The 8,826-nt window shown below is 45.2% G+C and overlaps 1 protein-coding gene across 1 annotated transcript in view; it reads right to left on the bottom strand.

The window, feature by feature from the left end:
- Positions 1–7,211: 7,211 nt before the first annotated feature.
- The window catches only part of LOC133140097 (transducin-like enhancer protein 4), a 50,011-nt gene continuing 48,396 nt past the window's right edge, over positions 7,212–8,826 (bottom strand). The window contains 1 exon segment of the mRNA XM_061259664.1: positions 7,212–8,826. This exon segment is cut by the window's right edge and continues 596 nt beyond it. The gene's annotated coding sequence lies outside the window, so the exon portion shown is untranslated.

An 8,826-nucleotide genomic window follows, 5' to 3' on the forward strand; every position in this document is an offset into this window, starting at 1 on the left:
CTGGAAGCCTGGGTCTGCATTATCCAACCACGTTTGAGAACGTTTCCCAGAAGCCACGCTTCAAAGACGGAGTAAGAAGAGCTGGAGTCCAGAGACCGATAATTATGAACGAGGGAGAAAAGAGATAGCATAAACGACAAAGAGCGGTGCCCGGGAGAAAGAGAGCCCAGTGAAAACTCCAGCAAATTAAAACACTTAGATCATACATTTCATAGCAACGGGAGTATATCGGGTTGCCCCGGTTAAACTGAACGAGCTGCCGCTTTGTAAAAAGCCCCACTAATGGATTGGACAGATGCGGGAGGCTGTCTATTGATAATTCACTTCCACATTCGTACTCATATTAATATCCATCTGCGTTTGTCCTCGCGTAAACCCGGAGCGGCGCAGTTTAAGTATCGGACTGATACGAAGAGCGCTTTCAATCAGACAAAATATCAATATTTCATACGCCGAGCGCCACCGAACGCACAGCAAATGAGCACGACTTCCCTTACCCATAAATCATCAGGACAGAGTCGCTTTCCCCCCTTACGCTGACGCCACAAGCAGACGTTAAGAGTCCATGTAGCGCAGCACAGACGAAAACATCCTCAGATCATAGAAGGTTACACTATATTGCAATAAGGGCTCCATGTTTAAGAATTGATTTAAATACTCGCCGTTTCCGGAATTTACTGTCATCGGTGACTGCAACTGATCTGACGACGACAGGATTAGTGTGTTTATTAAAGTACATATTCAGCTAGCTAGTGTCAGTCTGGATAAGAGTGGGGGGGGGCATTGTGTGAAGATTACATCAAAGGCCCTGTTATTATTGAAGATTTGAGTATTAAATCTCACAGCAGAAAAGACGGGGGGGGGGGGGGGGGGTGCATTCGGAAAGGCGACAGACAGCAAGAGCATCTCTGTGATCTCCATGGGCGTTTACACAAATCTTTTGGCAATTGGAGTCAGGGGCGGGATGCAAAGGCACGACCTGGATGAAACCATGTATTACAGACAACAGCCCAGAGCGTTTTTACCACCCATAGGTACACTACCGCCCCACTGACCAATGAGTGTTCTGCCACCCAGACCACAGTACACTACAGCTTGGTCAGAAGAGCATTCTACTGCCCAGAACAAAGACTAGGCCACACTGCTACCACACAGTCCAAAGAGTGTTCTATTGCCCAGACCGTGGTACACTACAACTCGGTCAGAAGAGCATTCTACTGCCCAGAACAAAGACTAGGCCACACTGCTACCACTCAGTCCAACAAGCGTTTTACTGCCAGGACCTCGATACACTACTGCTGTTCAGTCTGTAGAGCAGTTTCTGCCCAGAACTGCGGCCTTCTGGTGCTGCTCGGTCAGCCACCCGGACGGCAGTACACCGCCGCGACTGGGTCCGAACGCGGTGTGACACGCAGTGTTTCCACACAGCCGCCTCCTCACGCAGCCCGGCTCCTCACAAACCGAAACCAAATGCTCATTTGTGAGAAGAAGCGCCTGAGTGCCAGGGTACATTTTTGCATGAATAAATTAATGGTGGAATACACGGTATATGCCAGGTTTTATTTTGAGACGATTACGCGGTATGAAAAGAGATCATTTTATCTGGGATTATTTATTTATTTTTGAACGTACAGTCACTTGCAATATGCGGTGTTGCTTTGCACAGTTAATTCTCTCCAATATGGGGAGGCACACAAGAATATTGTGACAAATGACTCCTGAGAGACATGAATATGAGTATTATGAATAATAAGTAGGGGGAATATTAAGTCGGCTAATGTTAGTCATGCAGAACCAGTTCCTGGGCGGAGGCTTAATCGTCTCCAGGTGCTGAGTTCTAACTGCCACACACCTGCTGCATGACAACATTATCTTCCAACCAAACCGGACCGGGGTCAAATACATTGTTTTGGGATTCAAATACTTTTCTGTGCTTAATTGATTTTACCTGACGCAATTGAGTCAACCTAGATGAAGGTGGGGTTTCTGCACTTTTTTAAAAAGTATTTTATAGGTTTCAATATATAATATATATAGTTCTGAACCAAACGCAGGTACAGCCAAACCCCCTTTGTAAACATACCATCACCTTTCAAGGTTGTGGCAGGGTTGGTGTTGAACACTACTGTTACAGTAGGATTAGTGTTAAATGTGTCGCTCCTGTTTGTTAAGGTTGCTTTGGCCCTATTGGGTTGCAATCTTGTAGCTGGTCGTTTTAGATCTGGTTGTGTTATTGGCAGCTGTTTGACACAGTGCTGAAAAAGGAGAGAACAATCTCCCTGTAAAAGAAAATAGTATATCAGTGCTCTCGACAAGAAATAAGCGTAGCTCGGCTGGACATCATTGACTCGTAATTAAATTAACTCCTCACTCTGTCGCTACAGTCTAGCTCTGACACAAACGCTGGGTCAACAGTCTTTGCTGAAATGGGCTTAAGGTAATTGACACTTAAGCGGAGTGTGTAACCAGAATCCCCGGCTTAGCAGGTAATGATTCCAAGTCCGCTTCGATTGGCCAGACGCCGATGATGTCACCGCTGGGCGATGAGGCATTCATGCAGAACCAGAGAAACCCAAGCAGGGCCGCCACCAGTCCAGCATCCTGCTGGCTTCAGGCAGCCAATCAGCCGGATTTGCTGCCAGACGAGCCAATTGGGCAAGAACCTGAGCGGTGGAGAGCAAACATGTGCTGCTAAATACAAGTTTTTTTTTTAATGTGTGTTCAGATGCAGTCGTTTGCTGCCTCTCTGAATAACAATCCCTAGTCTAGCTGCATCCTATTCAATGTTTGTCTGACAACCTGAATAAGACACCCTGCACTATGTCTACGGTTGAGCTTGATTTAGAGGCTATAGTCCACTGCTAAATGCTCTGTAAACATGGCAAGCCATTACAGAACCATTTTAATATAGTGTTGGTTCCGGTGCGGTTGGTGTGTATACAGTCGCTGTGTGTTTAAATTTGATTAGAAATGTTTGAACACTAAGACACTATGACGTGGGCAGCTGAGATCTCACCAATAGGAGTGCTTCAATGAAATGATAAGCCGTGTTTGTTCTTCTAAAGGCGTGACGTATAACACGAGAGGCAAACATCTGACTTTGATATGGCCTTACTCAAATCGAACGAAAACATTACATTACATTACATTACAGGCATTTAGCAGACACTCTTATCCAGAGCGACGTACAATAAAGTGCAAATCAAGTGCGATGAGGACCCTAGAGGAATATCGTTCAATCAAACATGTTTGCATGCACACACATGTACAGGAACACATGCGTGGCCACACATACAAACGTTCCTGCACACACGTCCAAACACCAGCACACACAGTGATAAATACACAGGCAGGAGAACATGGACAAGGACAGGTATGTAGGGCGGCCTGTAGTGTTGTGGTTAAGGTGCATGACTGGAACCTGCAAGGTCGGCGGTTCGATCCCTGGTGTGGCCACAATAAGATCCACACAGCCGTTGGGCCCTTGAGCAAGGCCCTTAACCCTGCATTGCTCCAGGGGAGGATTGTCTCCTGCTTAGTCTAATCAACTGTACGTCGCTCTGGATAAGAGCGTCTGCCAAATGCCAATAATGTAATAATGTAATATTTGTACATGAACATTTATACATTAGCAAACCACAGGATGAACTTAATTAGTTGAGCATTAACAAATACTTGAATTGACTTTTTAATTCCAATATGTATTGTCATTAACTAAAGCAGTTGTTATCATGAACTAATGATGTACAAATACATTAACAGAGGTGAATCGATTCACTTCTCCGTAGTAGTTAGTTAGCAACTACAGTTCATGGAGCCTTACCATAAAGTGTGACTCTATTAATATATAAAATATATTTAGGCAGCCTGTAGACTGGTGGTTAAGTGGCTTGACTGGGACCCAGAAGGTTGGTGGCTCAAGCCCCAGTGAAGCCACAGTAAGATCAGTTCAGCTGCGGGGCACTTAACCCCAGCCACATTGCTCCAGGGGGATTAGCACATGCTTACTCTAATCAACTGTAAGTTGCTTTGGATAAAAGCATCAGCTGAATTACAGTAATGTAATATTAATGCACTGATGTGTGTTAGAACAAATGAGCTTCACTGCCTCATCCACCATCCATCAAACTATCCCGTACCTCACCCCCACCCACCAGATTATCCCATAAATCACACACACCCCAAACTGTACTATAATTCACAGCTCTCCCCCCTAAGCAGCTCACAGGGAGGGAGGGTGGGAGAACTCATGCACCCCCCCGCCCCCCCCAGGTGACACTAAATTGTGCACATAAACATGTAGAGAGAACACGGCAAGCCAATACCCATAAATCAGCTCTGCAGTGCAGATGGGGGTGTTCAATATGGTCTATGGGGTGTTTGCATGTCATCGAGTCGTCTGTGCTTTTGGATAGCACATAAACAAGTAAACACACACACTCATACATGCTCAGGTGCACAGTCACACACTCACAGACAGACACACACACACAGACATTACTAATTGTTCTGCATAATTAGTGACTGAGCCCATAAATTTAGTGGTTTATCTTTCACGATCATTCAGCCGCAGCTTTTCACCTCAGACTTCGCTGCCGTGTTGACGCTCTGAGCTACATTCGCTCTGAGTAAGATTAACAGCCAGAGAGCGGAGCGCATGCACAAGCCTCGCGTTAGTGCATAGCCAGCACCGCCGCGTTACAAATGCGCTGTGGGAAAATACAGAGCGTCGGGGAACAGCATCGCTGTCGTTTTAAAGTTCCAGACCCTCTGCTATTCCCCCGGACATGCGTAATTTATGAAGACGCACATGCGTGCACACAAAACTACACGCCTGCCTGGCAAGCGTCACTAGCGTGTCCCCGTTTAGTGTGTGCAGTGAAGCAGCCGAGTCGTGGTGAGCGGCCAGCCCGCTTCGCCCTTCCTTGTGACAGTGTGAAGGCATGCTAATGCTAATGTTAACCACCTGTCATGATAGACGGACAGAAGAGTTAACACTGGAGCAGAATATATAGACATTGCTAGAACTTTGCAGAATCATCTATTTGTGTTTTAATTCACACCTCTCTGGGCTCTCGAAATTCAACAGTTAATTTAAAGAGAGGAGCATCTTTAAAGGGCTGCCCTAAGATGAGGGCCAATCACAACAGCCTATCTGTAACACCAGCCAATGACTGGAGGGGAACCAATCGGTGGATCAGGATTGGCCTAACCCTTTTTAGCACCCATTAACCCGGAGTACTACAGTGCTGTAGTCTTGAACCGCATCGACTGATTCCTTGTGCAGCGTCTCTGGCAACAGAATGGCCATGGCCTGTTTGTTTCATTTTTAACCCTGCTAATTTCATGCTTTAATCTCGGTCATGTTATGGTTGCGGTTTTACACAGAACCATCTCAGACCAAATAGCCATGGTGCCCTAATAAAGACTGCATCAGAGATTATTTGTTTATTTGTTAATGAAGACTGTGTTTATTAAAATGCTGCTAATAAAGATCCAGGGGACACTGAAATAGTGCATAGATTCAAAGTTTATCTACAAACCCCTCTCCTCTAGAAACAACTGGAGACGTGTAAATTATGGTAAGAGTCAGGCATCATTAATGCAGTTAAATAACATCTGTTCCATCAAAACATCACTGGCTCGAATTCAGTCTATGGGATTTATATTCAGTCGCTCACAGAACTGTGACCTCAGCTCTGGTTTACGTTTTCACATGGATTCAGTTAATCAATTAATGCGCAAAATGTGCAATTCCCACCTGCTGATATGGATAAAATAGAACACCGTTAGTTAATCTAGAAATAGTTCACGTTACACACATGATTTACGTTGCGAGTGAAAAAGGCCAGAAGAATCCAATCTTGACAAACACGCGAAAGAGTCGGCCGTGGCCTGACGAACTGCCTGCCTGTCGTCAAAAACGGAATAAACCAATAATACAGTTTCCTTGTGAACTAGACAGAAAGTCACTCACCATAGTCGTGCCTCCTGATTGCTTTTGACATCGCATTTCCTGAGTAGAGGTCGAAATGTACTTCAAACACCGGAAGAAAGCACCGAGTCCCCGAGGCCATGTTGCACCCTCTCGGTTCAAGGAATAGACATCGCATTTGTATTATTTAAGAGCTTGTCAACACGGACTGCCGAAGCACCCGTTTCTGCTCCGGTGTGCAGATAAATCACGGGATCGCTGTACTGCGCGGAATTCATAAGCAATTAAATTCTAATCAATACACAGATATGAATTGGCCGGTTACAGCACGGACGCAAACCTGAATGCATAGTAGGCGTCTCAGATACAGAGTATCGGGGTAATATGTACAATTTCCTTCAGTATTAAACAAAATAGAAATAGATTAAAAACTATTATTTATCATAATTAGGCATATTCTTCTCCTTATAATAAAATTTTAATTGATAAAAACAAAAGGTGCGGCAGGAGCCTTGCAGCCAATTAAGCGTCCCCTTAATTCCATTTCACTCATATGAAGTGACGAATAACTGACAAAGTGAAGTTCCCGCCGCATTGTTTTCAATAGATTGCTCTATAGATCAGGCAAAATAAGGAACGTGCGCGACTAGTTGCCGGACGCCGGCAGTATGTAGACTACGTAGCCTGCCGCTGTTTACAGGATCAGAAAAAACATTTTCCTTTTTTTACATCCCAGAGTTAATTTCATTAAATGCAGGACTAATGACTAAGCTTCAAGCTTTTAAATGTGAACCATTGTTTAAACACATAAAATGCGCCCCCGCATAAACGCATTCATGTTTGCGGAGCACAGGATCCAACTAACATGTATGGTAGATGGATGAAGATATCCGCTGTCACAACCAACCAGGTAGCCGTACTAGCACCTGCTCTAAGTGCGTCAAGCTCTTGAACCGCAGCACTACCTCACGTGATTACGAGCCCTGCCCGAGCAGCGTGTGTCGGCCTGTGTGCAATAAAGTGCGCAGTGATCTGCTTTTGATTTTGCTTCACGCGCCACTAGTTAAGACGGCTCAAGGCTCACACGGAAACGAACATCGCAGATTTATCAAGTGTAGCATATGTGATGAAGCACAACATACACTGTAGATGTTAATGGTTCCTACACCGTATGTCTAACATAGTGTAAAAGGAACACCAACTCATTCCGTTACACACATCCATTTAAATTCCTTAAACAAACTGCATAAAAGCAAAAATTCAGCAAGACTGAAGGTATCTCTGCACAGGATTTTAATAAATTTAGACACAGACTAGAAAAAACAGACAAAATGCATTTTGTATTAAAGAAACAGTAACAACTAGCAACAGGTAGTTTCATTTATAAGCGTACATGTTTTTCTCCATTTATAAAATAGTGTCTTGACTATTCAATACCAAAGCTGAGGCAGGAGCTCTCTGTGAGGTCTTTAAGAGTTTGTTACATACAGTAGAAAACCAGAGATCTAAACATGACTCCAGGTAACATCGTTTACACCAATCGTCATGTTCTATGCAGTGAACGGTTAGAGACAGGGCTTCTCAGAACATTTTGCTTTGATTACATATTCTCCTGTAAACGAATACACAAAAAGAACATTGTTTATGTACATCTGTTATACATATTTCACCTCAGTTATTCTCAGACGGTCCTTTGAAGACGAGAATAGCAGTTGCAGTTTTTTTTTACCCCCGCACTATTCAGCTCGTAATGCAGGTATGATATCCGACAGGTGTTGGAGCGTGCGTCAATCACACTGACCTCACAATAGACACATCATCATCTCATCATCCTTTTCCACTCCTGCCATTGGTCACGTGCTAACCACAGTGCCGCCTGTCTGACTCCAACCCCTCCTCCAGGAGGAGGAGTTATAGAAGGAGGAGTGGTTAATAAAGGAGGAGGGGCAATGGAAATGGGAGGGGTTATATAAGGGGGAGGGGTTATGCCAGGCGGAGTTATAGAGTGGCCAATAGAAACGATGTGATCTGGGAGGTGTGGGTGATGTACAGTGTGCTATCAGATCCAGTGTATCACTCCACTCTCTAAGCCTGTTCTGTAATTACAGGCACTTTAAAAACATTACTTTTGTTCTGTCTCTTTCTAAGAGCTGCTCTCTCGCCCGCTTTCATAGCTGCGAAGCTTCAGGTAGCCACTTTGAAAAGCCACCATTTTAAAATCAGACAGTGGTTAGTTCCCCCTATTGAATCCATTCCGTCGTGTAGAGAAAAAGAAGAAGCATTTCTTAAAATTTCATGAAATCATTTAAATTGATCACTGCATCACACATATGCACACACAGCTATACAGTACATACTTATGCATACATGGACATGTACACACACGTATGCATGTATACATTCATGTACGTTGTCCAAAAGGAAGGCTGAGGTTTTCGTTATGTACAACCTGTTATTGTATAAACCTTTTTCTGACGTCCCAGAATGAGTATTTTTCGGCGGGTAAACACAGGACGGGAGGCGGAGGGTCGCGTGAACCGCACCGGACCGCTGACCCACGCACGGACGCTCGAGAGAACGCTCCAGTGGACCGCGTCTTGTGAGACTGGAGCAGGTGCTAATGGGTCGTCGCTAAGTGACGCTAACGAAGCGGAGCGCCGTGTTTTCTGCGCTCTACAGCGCCCTCCAGCTGCCGAACGCGGGACAGCGGCGTGGACGGGGCGGGCGTTCCCACAGCGGGACGGAGGTCGTTTTTACCGTGTCTGTGTAGCGGCGCAACAACGTTCTTCCTGAGCACTGAGTCACGCTCCCTCTACAACTCCGGCGCTGAGACGGGGTCACGTGACCCCCCCCCCCGGCCACGCCCTGACGCAGGAACAGAACGAGGTCAC

The sequence above is a fragment of the Conger conger genome, chromosome 11 (assembly GCF_963514075.1).
Source record: "Conger conger chromosome 11, fConCon1.1, whole genome shotgun sequence".
In the NCBI taxonomy this organism is placed as follows: Eukaryota; Metazoa; Chordata; class Actinopteri; order Anguilliformes; family Congridae; genus Conger; species Conger conger.